Source organism: Opisthocomus hoazin, chromosome 7 (assembly GCF_030867145.1).
Source record: "Opisthocomus hoazin isolate bOpiHoa1 chromosome 7, bOpiHoa1.hap1, whole genome shotgun sequence".
NCBI lineage: Eukaryota > Metazoa > Chordata > Aves > Opisthocomiformes > Opisthocomidae > Opisthocomus > Opisthocomus hoazin.
The window spans coordinates 20,441,493-20,458,716 of NC_134420.1; the positions used below are offsets into that span (position 1 = coordinate 20,441,493).

At 40.2% G+C, this 17,224-nt stretch overlaps 1 protein-coding gene across 3 annotated transcripts in view; it reads left to right on the forward strand.

The window, feature by feature from the left end:
- The window catches only part of SERGEF (secretion regulating guanine nucleotide exchange factor), a 160,306-nt gene that overhangs the window by 129,909 nt on the left and 13,173 nt on the right, over positions 1-17,224 (forward strand). The gene's annotated exons all lie outside the window — the stretch shown is intronic.

The window sequence follows — 17,224 nt, forward strand, 5'->3', positions numbered from 1 at the left end:
GTAAAACTTGGCTGCATGCAAAATGGTGCTTTTCTGGGGCTACTGTAAGCTCTGAGCTAAAGACTTATAGATATTATTATTTTTCATTCTGGTTGAAAAAAAAGAAATGCCACGTATTTTAGCTGTGTTGCTTCCTAAGCTTCTGAAAAGCTCTTTGGATGTCTCCATTCTGAGTTCAGTAAGGTAACCTATGCAGAAGAACACAGAACAAATTTGTATGCATTTCACAGATTTGCTCCTGGCAGCCTTTGACACCACTTATTAAAAAAAACATTTCCGTATTTGTAACTAATTGTATAGGAAACAGACTTTGGTTAGCAAATGTGTTTTTATGAGGACAAGCTGATTCATACTTTTATTTCTACTTCATAATCTGTGCAGATGAAAATTACTCTTATCCTTTCTATGAAGCTCTTTTAGAAATCTTTTCTAGTCGGATAAAGTAATGTTTTTCAAAAATAAGAGTAAATTGAGTCAGTGGCTTAAAAATAACTATTTTATTCTTCAGTGAAATGTTGCACAAGGAAAGAAAAACCAAGATCCATAAAGAATTTTTTTTGCTAATAAAAACAATGGCTAAGTATTGGCTGAATGAAAATTTCTGTATTTTAAATCCAAACTATTCATTCAAATACACTAGCCATAAAAGAAATGGTTAGACAGATGGATGTTTAGCGTATATGGATCGGATTTTTCTGGAGTTCTTGATTTAGCAGATGTACAGATGAAGTCTGTAAGATAATAGTGCTGAGCCAAGGCAAAGTTGCTGAGTACAGTGCTTTTTTTTTTTTTTTAAACTTATGACTCATTAAGATGAGGATGGACCTAAGCTAGAACTATGTTTAATATTAATATGAAATTCAAAAGCTGCTTTTCATGGCAAACACTGGAAATATGTCTTTGGGTGATCTTAAAACAGGCTTTTCTGTCCTCGTAGTTCTCTGGACATTCAAATAAAATAACACTTTGCAGCGGAAGGGAAGCTTTAAAACGCGTTTGACACAGTGTACCATGTTTTTGGCATGCTTGTATGTAATCAACAATTTTCTGCATTTGCTCTGTTTGCCTGATCATATCCAATTCCCACCAGTTCTTTGGCATTCAGTGCTGGTTAGGAGTTTTAGCTCGTGCTTCCAAACCCTCAGCATGTTTTGTGTTCTTCCACTGGACAGAAGTCTGCCTGCTTAGGTGCTGCATAAACACTTCACCTCTCTGCACTGATCTGTCCTCAGCAGCCTGCAGTGCCATGCCCTGAGAGACTCTGAATGCATGAGAGTTGCCTTGTTTGCACTACCCATATCTGTCTAGCTATTTGTAAAGCACTCCTAGCTGAGTACAGATGATGCTGCTCTGTGTTGTGTTTGGCTGTGTTTGTTCTAAATAACTCTAATACTGCTGTACGCTTGTTCTTTGCAGGAAAAAGTAGAAATTCCCGTTGGCAGATCTTCAGGTTAGCTGAGTGGTACCTGGACTGGGCAGTAATGATTCTGAGCAAGCTTTTCTGCTCCAGCTCTTTTAGTTGCTGGGGAAGTGAAATAGAGGAGGGTGTCATGGAAGGTTTGTTGTTTTATTAAGATTCTTGTTTAGAGCTGGCATGTAAGGATGTAGTTTTAGCTATTTGGAATAATTAACTACCAAAATGTAGCTGTGATATTTGTGGTTAAGGAACTGTGACTTGATAGCTTTTTTTTTTTTTTTTTTTTTTTTTTTTTTAATTGCCCCCTTCCATGAGGACGTTAATGTCAGCAGCTAAGCTAAGCCAAGGCCGGGACTGAAACCCTAGTTGTTCTGCATCTTTTTCAGTATAATCCAGTCACCCAAGACTTGATGAGCTTCTGAAATCATCTTAATGCGTTCTGGAATTTGCTGTGCAGGCTCCATCGGTGCCTTTGAGGAGGAGATGAGGTCTGTAGTGTTTCCAGAGCTCTGCCAATGCAGTCAGCATAATGGCCTTATTGAAGTCACTCAGGTACCTGAGCAGAGCTGTTTCCAAGCAGGCGTAAGCAGACTTCAAGGACAGGATATGAGCATGCCAAGCCCTTGTAAACAGTGACTTGAGCTGGTAACTACTAAGCAGCAGGTTTTGGGGTGGTTTTTTGGATTTTTTTTTTTTTTTTTGTCTTTCATTATGAAGAGGCTGCGACTCCGTCCCTGAGTCCTGTGAGAAGAGATGAGAGGTATTGATGCCTTCCTGCAGTCCCTGCAAAAGGCAGCAGCTGGTAGGCTTCAGCTGTGAGCACCTCGGGCTGCTGCAAGGGGTGTTTATGTCTAATGCATTTGCATTTGCTAAGACTAGGGAGCATGTGTAAGTCCCACAGTTTGCTTCACACCAAGGGGTGGTTCTGAGACAGGGAGGTATAATGGGAGAAGATGCTTCCTTAGGCTAAACAAATAGTATCCTGTGTACTTCACAGCTGAGGCTTAAAATAGAGATAATAAATTGATACATGTTGTGTTTTGTTTTTAAGCTGGTCTTCAGTCTCCAGATTGGCTTTTAAGTATCTTGTTGCTATGGAGAAAGAACAACTTTCTCCTATGCAGTGGGTGCGGAGAGCAGCACTCCTCACAGCATGGTGCTGTGCTGCCTCTTCATCCTTGCAGCTTTTTTTCCTAAGGAAATACGGCTTTTACTGGTATGCTGCCGTTTGATCTTGTCTGTACTTGTGATTGATTTCTCCCCCCCCTTTCCCTCTTGCCCTTTATGAATGACTTTTCACCATCTCTGATCTTATCTTTATCTCCTCTGCCTTTTTTCTCAATGAGGGCTCCCTTCACTTCCAAATGAAAATTACTGTTAGCAAAGCCTTATCTTCTCTCTCCCAGATACTTTCTTTTCTGTATTTGTGGTCAGTGAGAGATACCAGATTTGCAGTAGGCACAGGAAAATATTTTGCTACCAATACATCCGTTTCTCTCGCTTCATTATTTTTTTAAAGTAAATAAGCCCAGACTCTGGTACTACATACACAGCAGAAACAAAGGGTGTTTCTGGAGATTGCAGCAGCGTTACGCATCTGCTGATGGGTGCTTACTGCAGCAGAGAGAGTATATGTGTTGACGTCCAGGCATGTCAAGAGCTGTACATGTCTGTTGCTCGTGTAGCTCTGTTACATGTTGTTGCCCTCACTTTGGGCTCGGTTCCCAGCCAGTGCAGGCTGCAATGCAGTTTGCTCATAGGTCATCTCTCCGATGATGAGATGATGTCTGTGCTTGGGTGAGCAAGGAGAAAGGCCAAGCCAATGCAGTGGCAGGGAATACAAATGCACAGACCAATGTACCCCACTGTCCTTGAACATCAGGGGAGGCAGCAGGCTGTTTCAGTGCTGCTGTCAGAGCCCTGGAGCTGCAGGTTCAGGTGCATTTCTGAGGCTGAATTACTGAGTGCTTTTGTTTGTACTCTTTTTCCTCCCCTGCTGCGAACTGCAAGACCAGTTATGAAAAAAAGAATGGCATTTTAACTGAACACGAATGAGCAGGGAAACTTGGAATGAACCAGAGGAAATGCTATGAAAGCAAATTCACCTCTCTTGCTGGTGGTTGCTTCATAGCTAGAGACTATTCCAGTTCTTTTGAAAGGGCTCAGCTCCCACTGGGGCTCTGAAGTGAACAGGCGGTTTTTTTCAAGGCCATCTGCTGAGCTTCTGCATGCTGCTCTTTTCTGGAGACCTCTGAAATGTAAAAACCCTGTTGTCTGCTTGTTTGTCAATAAGAACGCCATGTGCATACCAGATTGACCCCAATTTTTCTCTTGGTTTCCCTTTAATTTACTATATTAAATTGAATCTGTCTCTGTTTTCTGAATTATCTCTGATCCCCTGCAGTGTGAAGAAAGTCTGCTCATCTCCTGCTGCTGCTTTTAGCTAATATTATGTTGTTAAACTTTCGCTTGCTCATTGTCAGTCCTGCGCGTGTCTCTCTCCAGCCAGGAAGGTCTAATTGTGAAGCTGCTCTGGCTGCCCCTAATCCTTCAGTGTCTGTATTTGTCTGCCTACCCTTGGGTTGTCTTATCTCCTTTGGCTTTGGCCATCTCAAATTATGTTTCTTTGTGCTCTCTGTGTAGCCCAGAAAGCAGTTCCAAGATCAAGGCTCAGATTAACCTTAGAAAGGAAAGTTAGGAGAGTGGCAGCAATGCCTGGAGGGCTGGCCAGTGCACAAGGCAGTGAAAGATCTTGTGGTACACAGCAGCTGTCTGGAGAAACATGACACTGTTCCCGTGGTGGTCTCCACCTGGTCTGAGCCCCTGGCAACCCAGTGTCATTGTGAAGTGCAGTGGCTTTCTTGCTGTATTAACATGAAAGTGGATTCTGAATTACTAGTGATCAGCTTTTGCCATCGTTATTCAGTTAACTTCTACTGATGGGTGTTGGGAACACAGGGCAGGACGGTGTCTGGTATTCCTGCAGGGGTCTTTTTGTTACTACCAAAACAGAAATAGTATTAGTACTGTTCTGGTATGACATTTAGGTCACAGTAAATTGAGGCTGCGTAAGCTGTCTGCTGTTGTGGTCTGCTTAGGAACTGAGAGCTCAGTGATCAGAATGTAAAGCTTGACAGAACAATCTTGGAGGCTTTTCCAGGATTCTCTGCTTGTGTCTCCAAGTCCACACTTCTGCAAGTTGCTGGGCTACTTCATTGGGAAACAAGGTTCTTGTTACTGAAACAGTTACATTCAGTGATACCTCCAATGAGCAGAGTCTGTTACATGGCTCTTTTTACAAGGCTGGAAAGGGAGAAGGGAGGAGGAAGACTTCACAGTTCATCTCTCAAGTAGTAGTTGCTAGAAAAGGAAGAGCATGCCTAGGAAAATTTTCATTCTACATTTATGAGCAGATAGAAGTGCTCCAGAACTAGCGTTAGAAAAAAGGTGATGCATACATAGCATAAAAATAATTGGTGTATTTCTCTAAAACCAGAAATCTGCTTATCTGCTGGAGGGAATTATGGAATGCAAATACTACATCATCATCTCTGCTGGCAAGACCAACCCAGTCACGAGGCTGGAGGTTGTCAGGCCCTCTTGTTCCTGGGAAACAAACTGAAGATTTCTAAGTAGAAGCCTAAAATGTCACAAATAATGCAGATGTGAAGAATTTATAGTTTCTTTTAAGGTGAATAAGATGATAGACCAAGGAATAATGCTTTGAGAAATCCATATTTTGATTTAAACTTATATATACATTTTTTTGTATATGTGCATATGTATAGGGGAGTGAGCAGGTTATCTCTTTTGAGCTTGTTCCCTTCCCCATCTGAGATGACAGAAATTTTTGTCACTGTGTTTTGCAGGTGCCAGTGCCAAGTCCTTCACTGGGACTTACATATGTTGTGATCATGTGCTGGCAAGTTGGTCATCAGAGATTTTTTTTTTTTTTTTTTTGTCCTAAAATCAGAGCTTGAGCAATATGGTCGTGAAGAGCCCACTGTGCTGTTTAAGCCCTTAGGGAATGGACAGGGTACCAAGGCCAGAGCTTCCCCACACTCGTGTACAGAGGCCAGTTAAGCTGGAGAAAGCAAACTGCATCCTACCATACAGCAAAGTTTTGTATCATTCCTCCACAAGAGCCCAGGAGACAATCCCTTTGGCCATTCAAGATGATTCCCAAGTCCTGTTTGACTCACTTAACAATTAGTTGCTGTACTGAATAAAGGGCAAATGGCTTATTTTGACAAGGACTGTAGCCTTTGTTTCTATGTTTTTTTTTTCTTTTCAACAGAAACTCATTCTTGCAGACACATGCAGTGAGAGACATTTGTGGACTTGCAAGTTTGTAAAATTGCAATTGTTTAGCAAATTTATGCAATGTGATCTGCAGCACTTTTATTATCAGTGGGAAACCTGTCATTAGGAAAAGCAAGAGAAGGAAAAGACCTTGAAGAACTACCTTTTAATGGTTCTTTGCTGGTACATTTTGAGGCCATAACCTGATGGCTCAGCAGCTAGCGAGCTCGGTCCCTCACTCCCTGGTCCCTGTGTCAGCAGGGTGTTGAAAATGACAGTGCTTTTTGTGATATGAGCTGCTGACTTCTGGGACTACCAAACAGATGGTGACTACGTGAGAACACATGTAAGTGGCTGACACTGTGGATCTTGTTTTCCCTAGTGTCACACTGTTCAAGATGCAGTGTTTAAGACCAGAATCGGCATAAAGGTTTCTTTTCTTAAGAAAGGAAGGAAAAATAACCACCCCCAAACCAAACCCAAACACATTGTTCTTGTGGCTCTGATGCCCAGAGCTATAGGGAGCCTGTCAAATCTTCCTGTTTGCCAGGTCTGCCAGATTTTAGAGAAGGCAAAAATAACACCTCAAAGTAAATTTCCTGGGTGGAGTCAAGTGGTGTGGTGCTATTGCAAAATTCAAGCAGTAAATAAATGTGAATCTGTGTAAAATTTTGAAAAGAAAAATAAGGACAAAGGGACCCAATGTGTATAAATAAAGCAATTTGCTGTTTATTACATTTTCCACTGGGACAAAGGAAATTATGGTTTAGTGTCTTCTCAGGATCTTTTGAAAGCTGCACTGTACTGTTGGATTCCTCCTTGGCAATCTTGTCTTACTTAAGTGACTGAAATCTGTCAAATTCCAACAGACAGAAACAGAACCTGATTTCAAAGTGTGTAGTCAACCTTCTTCTGAGATGGATCTCAGAATAGATCAACCTTCTGATGGTTTTGTCTTATATCAGCATATCTGTAGCTTGTGGAAATTTCAATATTTGACCATAATATCTGAATCATAGCAACCCTTTAGTGTCCAGAGAGAAAGCTCATCTGCCTAGTTCATGTGGTACATTTTACTCAATCACAGAAATTAGCTGCTTGTGTGTTTTTTGAATTTTAGAACAAAAGAAAGAAAAGAAAAAGTGGAAAACACAGCCCTCTCTGAAAATGATGCAATTTGGGATCTGGCTGGTGCATAGGATTTTTTGCAGAGTCACACTGAGTTTCTTAGCAAAGAAAGAGGATTATTGTGTGCAGAGAAGTGCTAACGGAGGAAAAGCAAGATCCTACGAGCTTGGAAAATGGGAGATTTGGTTGAGATGAGCAAACATTAAGCTGCCTTAGGTTACTCGGTGGCACCCAGGAGTTTCTCTGCATATAGTGCCTGGTGCGAAGTGTTTCACAGCAGTGCAGGAATTGCAAGGCATAAGAGTAGGGTAGTGGTAAGAACTCAAACAGAGGGCTGGAGCAGGTGATCTCCAGAGGTCCAGCCTAAATTATTCCACGTCCTGAGGCTATTCCTGTCCGAGATCCATGAAAGTTCTGAACAAAAAGTTGGGTCTGAAATACAGACATGGAAAAAAGGAGAATGGTGAAGTCGCATGCTGACTTTTAGGCAGTAGAAGTCATATGAAGTAGCTAAAGTGTCATGACTAAAAGGAAGCCTTCCTGAGGAAGGGAGGCTGGGGGCACTGTACTCCAAATGTCCCTATGTCTTCCTCTGTTTGCTGTAAGCTGTTTGTCTCCAAAATTTTCTGTTGAAAACTGGAGCTAACGCTGTTGCATCTGAAGCATTTATTTTGTGATTCATAACTGTGACTGACGCTCAGGAGAGAGATGCCTGGATGGAAGGACATTTGAAAATGGTTTGGTAGCCAGCGCAGATGCCCAGGGAGCAGCCAAGCCATTGAAAACTAACAGGAATGAAATGCTGTCCTATTAACCCTCTGAGCCAAGGGGAACTGTATTGCTGAGATCCTGGTTTTTATAGCTGAAGGGGTAAATTAACATACTTATTTACCAAAATGCTCAGAGATTTGGTCATATTTTACCCTGCTGATAAAAACTGGATGATGGTTGTTTTCAGGATTTTTTTTGGCGTGGTTGGAGAAGGAGCAATATGTGTGTACTTGTGTGAGCCTTTCCAGACAGCATGTGACTGTCCCAACCTGCTGTCCCTAGTATCCAATGTCTCCTATGACAGGTTGAATAATGCCAGTGTTGTATGACAGGAGTTTTTTAATGTGAGTAAATTAGCTGTAAGCAAATAAACCCTTTTAAATATCTCAGTGGATACCTTAGGGGAAGAAACACATGCATTGAAAATGGAAGCAACTGAAAAGTATTGTAGCCTTTAAAAAAACCCCCCCAAGATCCTTTTAAAATTTTTGTCATTTTTGTCTTCTCTTGAAAAAAATGCTGATTTTTCAGTGATACATCAAAAATATGTCTCTGTTCAAAAATAGAACTATTTAGGATGGAAAATCAAACCAATTTTAGTTCATTTAAGTTTCTGGGTAAATATATTCTACCAAGAATGGAATGTTTATTCTGAAGAGTTTTGATGGAATACATTTTTATAAGCCTCAGTTAAATAAGATTTATAAAGGTAAATTGTCCTAACTTACTGTTCATCTGATATTGTATGTTCTGTTATAAAAACAAAATAGAATTTCACAATGGATTTCTGAGTGTGCTAAGCATTCCCAGGGTAGGCAAAGTGCAATTACTTATATTTTTGGGAATGCTAGTCCTGAAATGTTTTAGATTATTTCCAATGCTTTAGTGCTCTCATGAAAAATGGAAACATCTTCAACTTCAGCTGCAATCTGAAGCTACGTACATAGCTACTGCATAATGCCTACACAGTGGGATCCTGGTTTGGAGGAGGCTTGTGCCTGCAATTACTATGTCTTCGTATAAATTACAAAGCCAGGGAAAGGAAATGGGAGTGTTGTTCCTCTTTGAGGGAAATCAGCATATTTCAAGTTTAATTTAAAAATAACAAACACCTTAAAAATCTTGTACAGTTGAACAGGAGATTAGTGTAAGGGTTTTTCTCTAGAAAAAAAAATTTCAAGCGCAAATATACCAGCAGATAGAGAGACTGCCATATGCTCGAACGTGCTGGCATATTCTGGGAGCAGAGTGTGGAAAATCTCCCCTACTCTAAATCTCTAAACCTGAAACCAGTGAAGTGTGCCCTCTTTAAGAGGATGTATTGCTCCTGTTGTTGCTCATATCTCTTCTGACGTTGGCATTTCTAATATTCTGGTTCAAGATCTGAGTGTAGTAAAGATTCATGGCTGGTAGGTATGAGAGTTGGTTTTCTTCCTGTCAGAATGGACCACTGGAGTCCTTCTGCCAGGAGTACTGAAACAGAAATATTGTGTACAGTAATGGAAAACAATTGAAATTTAAAAAGAATCATTTATAATGTATGGCTACATAAAAGCTTTGCTTTACTGTTTTGTGATCTAGAATACAAAGCTTGTTAACTGTTTATTAGCATACTCTGATATTCTGAACATTGTACTTATTTATGAAGAATGAGTTAATAGATTAGTAAAGAGCCTTAACAAAGTCTTTCTTATTGATTACCCAATGTAATAACAAAAAGGTGTACTGACATAGTTAACTGTACAGTTAATTAATGGCTGTGTGTTTGGAGCCAGGTTCTCTGCTATTACAATGGTGAAACAAGCAGAGTTTTACCAGCAAGTAACTTGGCTTGTTTTCTGTTTGGCTGTCTGGAAATACATTTTTACTTCATAAGCCCCAGTGTTTTGGAAGATCTGTCTGTGGGTAAATCATGGTAAGATGGAAACTGTCATTTCTAGGAAATAGCAGATGTTTAGAGAAGGTGGTGAGTGAGAACTCCAGTACTGGGGTAACTGGCACATTCTCAATGGGTATATCCCTGGTTAATGGCCTTGAGACCATAGTCACTGAATAGTTCATTTTTTTTTTTTTTTTGTTGGTTGATTTTTTTGGTTGGTTTTTTTGAAGAGGGAGGTATAGCACATCAATTAATAAACTAAGAACCACACTCCTACATGCACAGGATTTTAAATTGGGAAGCTGGTATCAATTGCTGGGTGGAATAATCATTTTAAGTAGTTGAACTAGATAAGCTCATGTTGACATTTTTGTTTGTGCATAAATTCATTCTTAGTGTTGTAGGGCATAGCTGGATGCAGGGAACATTAAAAGAGCTTGACAATGTCTGAACCAAGCTTCTGGTATCAAACAAGAGGTGAAATTCTCTTTATTCTAATTATTGATTAAAATTTTATTAGCAGGCTTTAAAGATATTGGTGGGGCAGCTCTTCAGAGATGAGCAACCTAAACATGTGCCTTCTTGTTCCCATAGCAACACATCATTTTCATCCTTTCCAGGCAGCCTGGATTGCGTTATATACTGCAGGAGTACTAGATTCAGAAGAGCTATATTAACAGCTCAGTAGTTTTCCCTAAACCTTGCTATTAAATATTTTTGCTTTGAATGATAATTGGAGTAAAAAGTGCTTGGGATTATTGTGCTTTTTTAGAGAAATAAATCATGGCAGCAGAGCTGCAAATGGGAAATAACCAGCAACAGGGGTGAAGTGTTTTGGTCTGATTCATTGACTGCAAGACTGGCTGTTCCTGTGACCATGCAAATGCACTTCGTCCATAAGGTCAAGATTTTAGCAGGAATAGTTCTCGGTCTGGTGGTTATTGTTAAAATCTTTGGAAGTATTTTTGGTTCATATTGTTGGAAAGAACTGAAGTAACGTAGTAAAGATTAAGGCTATAAATGGTGGCCATTAGCAAGGACGAAGTTTCCAGCACTGTGGATCATGGCCTTGGAAGCACATTTACAGGTGGCCTTTTCAAGCTCAGTATAAGTGATTTGGTAACTTTCCAGGACACTTGAGGCCGTTTCAGACTGCGGCATATTCATATTTTGCTGCGAGCTGGACACTGTTTTATTGGATTTGGAATGTCAAACTTGTCTACAAGTCATAGATTTCTAAGACTGGGACAGAGCATCTCAGTATCATTTTCACATAGTTCTCAGCTGCTGTGAACACACAAAACTCTTTAAACGTGTGTCCTTTGGATAAAGAGAAATAGCTTTTAGAACGATGCATCTTTTATCTTTTCTGTAAGAGGAATAATTCAGTCTATCCCTATGCAAATGTTTACTACTCTCTATGAAAAAAAGTGTGCGCCTTATTTCTTCTCTCCATTTGTGTAGTGTCAGTTTCCTAGTGATGAATCTTTGTCAAATACAGCAATGTGCTACAGTGTTTTCTGAGCTGATTGAATGCATATCTTCTGTTTTGGCATTGTGGAGGCTTAAATTACTGTTTAAACTGTGAATTTTAAAATGCTATGTTAATGTTACTGCTATACAGTAGAATAAGCAGTTTACCATGGGGGAAGTATTTAAGCAATGCATAAAGATGCAGATCACCACAATATTTTCCTTTGGCCTTCGGAATGTTTAATTTTCTGCTTCTCCCTTTGTATAAATTTTTCCATGAGGTTATGTGAGGCATGTCAATAAAAATCGAGAGCTTTCACAGTAGCTGTTGCCATAGTTACATGGTGCAGCTCTTAGCCTCCTGCACAGCAAGTAAACCACCTGCAATTCCATAAAATCCTTTATTGGCAGAGAAAGATTGAAAGAGACAGTACTGGCATGCAGGTACAGATCACATCCTAGGTTGCTCTGATATCCTTGCAGTTAATGTTGTCTTTCATGCAGAGGTCTGCAGAAATATTTTATGGATAAGGACAGCATGGAAAGCGGACAAAGGACATATGGGGAGGAGAGGGACGGAGGGAAGGTGTTGGATGCAGAAAATGGAAGATAAGAAAGAAGTACCAAAATGAACTAAAAAGAATCTCAGTTCATAGTGTATCTCAGCTGCAGGAAAAGAGGGACTAAGTTGCCTTTTAAAGCCCTCCAAGTGGTACCTCTCCATACAGACAGAAATATCACACTCACAGAATGCTGCTGTTCTTCGGACTCTGGAATTCAGTGCTTAACTTAATCCTCAGGGTCTGTACAGCACAAATGTTGAAATCAACACTGACTCTTAAGAATTTTATCTCAGCAGATCTCATGCATTCAGAAACCCTAAAATGGTTTTTAACATGGCTTCTCTGCACGGAACTTACTTAACTGAATTCTGCCTTTGCTATGTATTATTTTCTTTTCTCTTTCCTATATGGCCGTTAATTTAAGGATGTGGTATGAATTACTGCTATAAAATTGTAGACTTTTAAAATCTTCCCTGGGATAGACAAATGTCACTGGTTTGTAAATGGGGAAACAAAAGCAGAGGAGCATTTTCGTATGGATTCGCTGTATAGAGCAGGCCTATAAAAAGTAATCTTTACCTTCATGATTCTCTTCCTTGAGTTCTTTTTATGACTGAATAAAGTAGGATGGGTTTATTTCATATCAATCACCATGTGAGAAAGGACAGTTAAGTGAGTGGTGTCTCATTTTATGTTAAATTCGAATGTTTATTTTTCAAGTATATTCTAAATATACAGATAAGCCAAGATTCCAGGACCCAATAATGCCTTCACTGCAGGGTTTTTATTTGCTTTTTTCTTAAATTTCAGATTGACATCAGAGACATGATTCTAATCCCATGGATGATTAAATAAACCAGAAGTTTTTAGATTTTTTTTTTTTTCATTATTTGTTTTCTTTACACAACATCCATGGGCTCGAGGTGAGGTCAGACCATGTAGTAGAGGAGGTGGTGAAAGATGTCCCCTAGCCTGAAGAAATAACAATATAAATAGATGAAATAGTCAAGATGAGGTGGAAAAATGTAGAAACAGCAGAGTGGGTGAGTAGCCTTTGGCCAGTAATGCAGGCAGCACTCAAGGTTCATTCCCCCACTGTCTGGTTCTTGTGATGGTTTCTCCCGTTTGTCGGGAGGGAGGGTTTGACCAGATCCCTTCAGAGCTCAGGAAGGAGGATTATGTTTTTGCTTTGTGTGGGATAATTCTCCCTTTATAATGAGAAGGTTTGGAGTCACAGGGCTAAGAGGAACAAAGTGTTAGTAACGGAAACTGATAGCTGTAAATGAAGGAGTTAGTCATGACTCAGTTTTTGCTCTCAACTGCAGTCGAACTTTTCCTCATGGCTTCTTTTCTCATTTCAAGGAGAAGCAATTGGTCCCCTTGCCATTCCTGTGAAGGCTTGCGTTCACTGCATAAATCCTGTTAAGACCTTTCCTGGTTACCGGTTGGAGAAGCAGCTTTGAATCCATCCATGTAGTCAGTCTGAAGGAGAACTGGTTACCTAATCACATTGTTAGCTAAGTAATTTTTGCAGCTCATGGGACTTGGATCTAGGCAGTGCACGCTGACATGAGGCTGAACTTGACTTACATTGTCTTGTGGATGAAAAGTTGTTGTCAGGATCATGTTATTCAAATTAAATCTTCAAAAGTAGAATTATGCTTTGGAATCAATACAAAGTTGTCATTGTTTCATTGTCCCCTGAAGAGGCAAAAAATTTCTCAGTAGCAAAAGCATCCAAAAAGCATCTCTTGCAGAGAGAGCAAGAAATATTTCTGCCTGAGAGAGCTTTGGGAGCTTCCTAAAACAAGCAAAAAACCCCAACTAAACAAAAAACCCCCACAACTTAATTAAAAAAAGAATTAAATAAGGTGATGTGGAAACTGTAGACTAATTAATTAGAAGGATCGCTTAAGAAATTTCTGAAAAGGATAGCCTTTCTTGCTGGAAAGTAAACACTTAGCTCCATCAGCAACCTTTCAGCAGGACACATTGGCTAGGAGAGAAGGTGATGAAAATCAGAGCTGCTGGAATTAATAGAACCAGATTTCAACACAGTGATTTAAAGACAGTTCAATAAAGGGCTACTACTTAGCCATAAAAATAATTCCTGTTTCAGAAGAAATTACTGAAGTGTAATGTTTTTTCCTCAATGGTAATAGACATTCTCATGCAGAAATTGGGAAAAAACTTAGTCCATCAGGTAGCTGAATAAACTTATGAAGTGCCCTTTAAATTTAATCATATGCAACTTCATTGCCTTTGAATCAAGACTTTGCCTCTTTTTCTTTCCTGTGATGTATATTTGAACCAACTAGATAAAAAAGATGCAGTAAAACTGCAGATGGAGCATGGCACCTAATGCAGTGCTGATCATCATGCTATAGAAGGTTTTGTTAACTGGACAGCATTTTCAGTTGTGTGTGTATACATGACATTTTGGAAGATTAGTTTACATCTGAATTCTCAAAATAGTTTTAATATCATAGAATCATAGAATGGTTTGGGTTGGAAGGGACCTTACAGATCATCTCATCCAACCCCCCCTGCCATGGGCAGGGACACCTTTCCAGGGAGGGGGCATCCACAGCTTCTCTGGGCAGCCTGTTCCAGTGCCCACCCTTGTAGTAAGTAATTTCTTTCTTATATCTAATCTAAATCTACCCTCTTTTAGTTTACAGCCATTACCCCTTGTCCTATCACTACATGCCCTTATAAACCATCCCTCCCCAGCTTTCTTGTAGGCCCCTTCAGGTACTGGCAGGCTGCTGTAAGGTCACCCTGGAGCCTTCCCTTCTCCAGGCTGAACAGCCCCAACTCCCTCATCCTTTCCTCATAGCAGAGGTGCTCCAGCCCTCTGACCATTTTTGTAGCCCTCCTCTGGCCCCTCTGCAACAGGTCCATGTCTTCCCTGTGCTGAGAGCTCCAGAGCTGGACGCAGGACTCCAGGTGAGGTCTCACCAGAGCAAAGTAGAGTGGCAGAATCCCCTCCCTCGACCTGCTGGCCACACTGCTTTTGATTTTGAGAGCACTTGAAATTGCAGTGAGTTTCTGATTTTGCCTTTGAAGTATCTGATTTTTCAGAAAGCTCAATTTCTTCTCATAACAAGTTTGTAAAGCACCTTGGACTGGGCAGCTAGGGCAAGATTTGTCTGCTTTAACTTTAAACTATGTCCGAGCTAGTCAGATATCTGTAGGCAGTGGAGAGATAGAGATGGGTAAAAGGTGCTGCAAGGATTCTTTTGGATTTCAGCTATTTGCCTTGCATGAGATGAACCCCACTCTAAAAGTGCCTGTTTCTCTTAAGTATGAAATGAGTTAGATGCCTAGGAGAAGGATGGATATGTACGTACATGTAAGTAGATGCACCATAGATGTTTTGGGTTTAGGCAAATTGAATCCCACTTCCAGAAACTGAGGTACTGCAATAGTGATCATCTGCAGAGGGATGTATGCAGAAAAACGTATCGTGTTGCGCGTTGCTACTAATGGAAGGTCCAAAAGTGTGAAATCTGTTAGGCAAAGACTTCTGCAAAAGATAACCAGGCCTAAGGCAGGCACTACTGGCTGTGAAGGGTGATGAAGTGAGATGCGAGCAGGTAACGAAGCGGTGGCAAATGGGCAGTGCACCTTTCAAAGTTACGTCACTTCACTGTTGAAAACAGTTTTTTACAGTTTGGTCTTAACTCTCTGTAGTATACATCTCCATAATTGTATAGATGTTCTGTGTAATACATGTCTTCATGTGTGATATGTACATACAAATACTTTACAAACACAAATGTTTAGTATTGCCAGTTGTGTTGTATTTCGTTTTACTCTGTTTTTGGACAGTAAATTGATAAAGACAATGGGTGGCTGTGGTCATCCTAAAATACCTTGTCCTGGTTGGTCCTTGTATCCTTTGCAGTATTTTTAAATAAAGATGATTGTCTTTATTTTTAACCTTTCTGTATTAAAAGTTACATGGAGACCCTTAAAATGCTGGCAATCACACAAAAAAAGGTTTTCATTTGGGGAAAGATAGCATTTTTAAGTGTTTGAATGATTTGGGAACATGAGTCACTTCTGCAAAGTTGATTTGACACTTAAAATTCTTATTCTTGCTTTACCTATTCCTGGGTACATTTAAGAAGCCTCCAGAGTCGAGAGTGGCATTTTGGTTCACCCATGAACGCAACTGTTAGTAAGTGATCTTGAAGGGTAAAGATCTCTTGGCTGTACTGTACAAGAAATATTTTCATTACTGGAATTCAGCAGGCTTGAAGGTATCACAAGACCTTTGAAGCAAAGTCAGAGGAAAAGTTTTAAAGTTATTTAAGTAGACATCTCAACATTGCTGGACTTTGTTGTCTTCATATTTGGTTATTCTGTTTTCCAGCAGTTTAAAGAATGAATTCAGCTTCTCTCATATTTGTGTTGCAGGTTAGTGAGAACTACTTTGTATAGCATTCATTTGTTTGTATGTTATACGTATAGTCCTTTGGTCATGGGTGCATATCGTGTATTGCTTTTCTGGCTGCAATCTGAAGCTTACTGTTTCACCAGAAATTTGGTCTGATTTTGGTTTTAGTCTTTTACACTATTTTCTGAGTAATATTATCCATGATTTAAAAGCCTTTCATGCTATTACTTTTTATATGGGAGTAATGATAAATATTTGTCAAAGTACCAAATGTAGCCTTAAATTCTAATTCTCTTCTGTCTAGCTTTCTGTCTAGGTTGCATTCTGTAGCTGCTCCTACTCTGTGATTAGTCTGGTACCAACTATAAGATGGAAGAAAGAGGCTTTCTGCATGGAAACAGGAAAGAACAGTGAGGCCAATGCATGAAAGAGACCCTATATTTCCAGTGTTTCCACTTCCTCCAAAGTGAGGAGAACAAAGCTCTTGAATTCTTAATTTGGCCAAATATTCTTTCAGAGATAGAGTTGGGTTTTTTTGTTGGTGTGGGGTGGTTGTTATTATTGTTATTGTTAAGAATATTTTGTTATCTCAGGTCTCTGGAAGATACAGTCCTTCCAAAATGGTGCCAGATATTCCTGTGTTTATTCCAGCTAGTTTCCTCTTCTCCCTGAGGTTACGCAGAGGATCAGATGGGATAGCACCAAACGGCATCTCAGGGACCCAGCTTGCGTTGTCCGTTCTGGTCCTCTGACCTTCTGGAGCTGGCATGGTGCCTCTGAATCCCTCTGTCTATCAGCTGTTCTTCCTGTCACTGTGCCAAAAACACATTTTGCTTTCCAACCTCAGATCCCTGCACCTGATGCAGGAATGCCATTTTTCAGAAAACATCTCTGCATTATTAATTGCAGGAGGTTTTCATCTCGGGACAATCTTTTGTGCTTGCCTTCTTCCAAGGGCTGACTTGATGTGTTCCCTCTACTTACAGAACTGCCCCCACTTCAGACTTTAGGTGCATCTTATGCTGATGCAAAGTGGTGAGGTGCCCCTAAAATGTATCTTGAACCCTCTACAGCAGAGATGTTGTTTGCCTTTCCTGATCAGAACAACTCAAATGGTGTTACTTGGCACACAATGGCATCCCAAATTCTGCCTGCATTTCTTTTCCAGTCCTGCTTACTTCTAAGGAAGATTAGAATGGTGTGAAGAGTAAGTGTACAGACTTCTGACCCACAGAAGAGGCTGAAGGTATAAATGTGGGGAAGCCATGCTGCAGCAGGGTTATTCC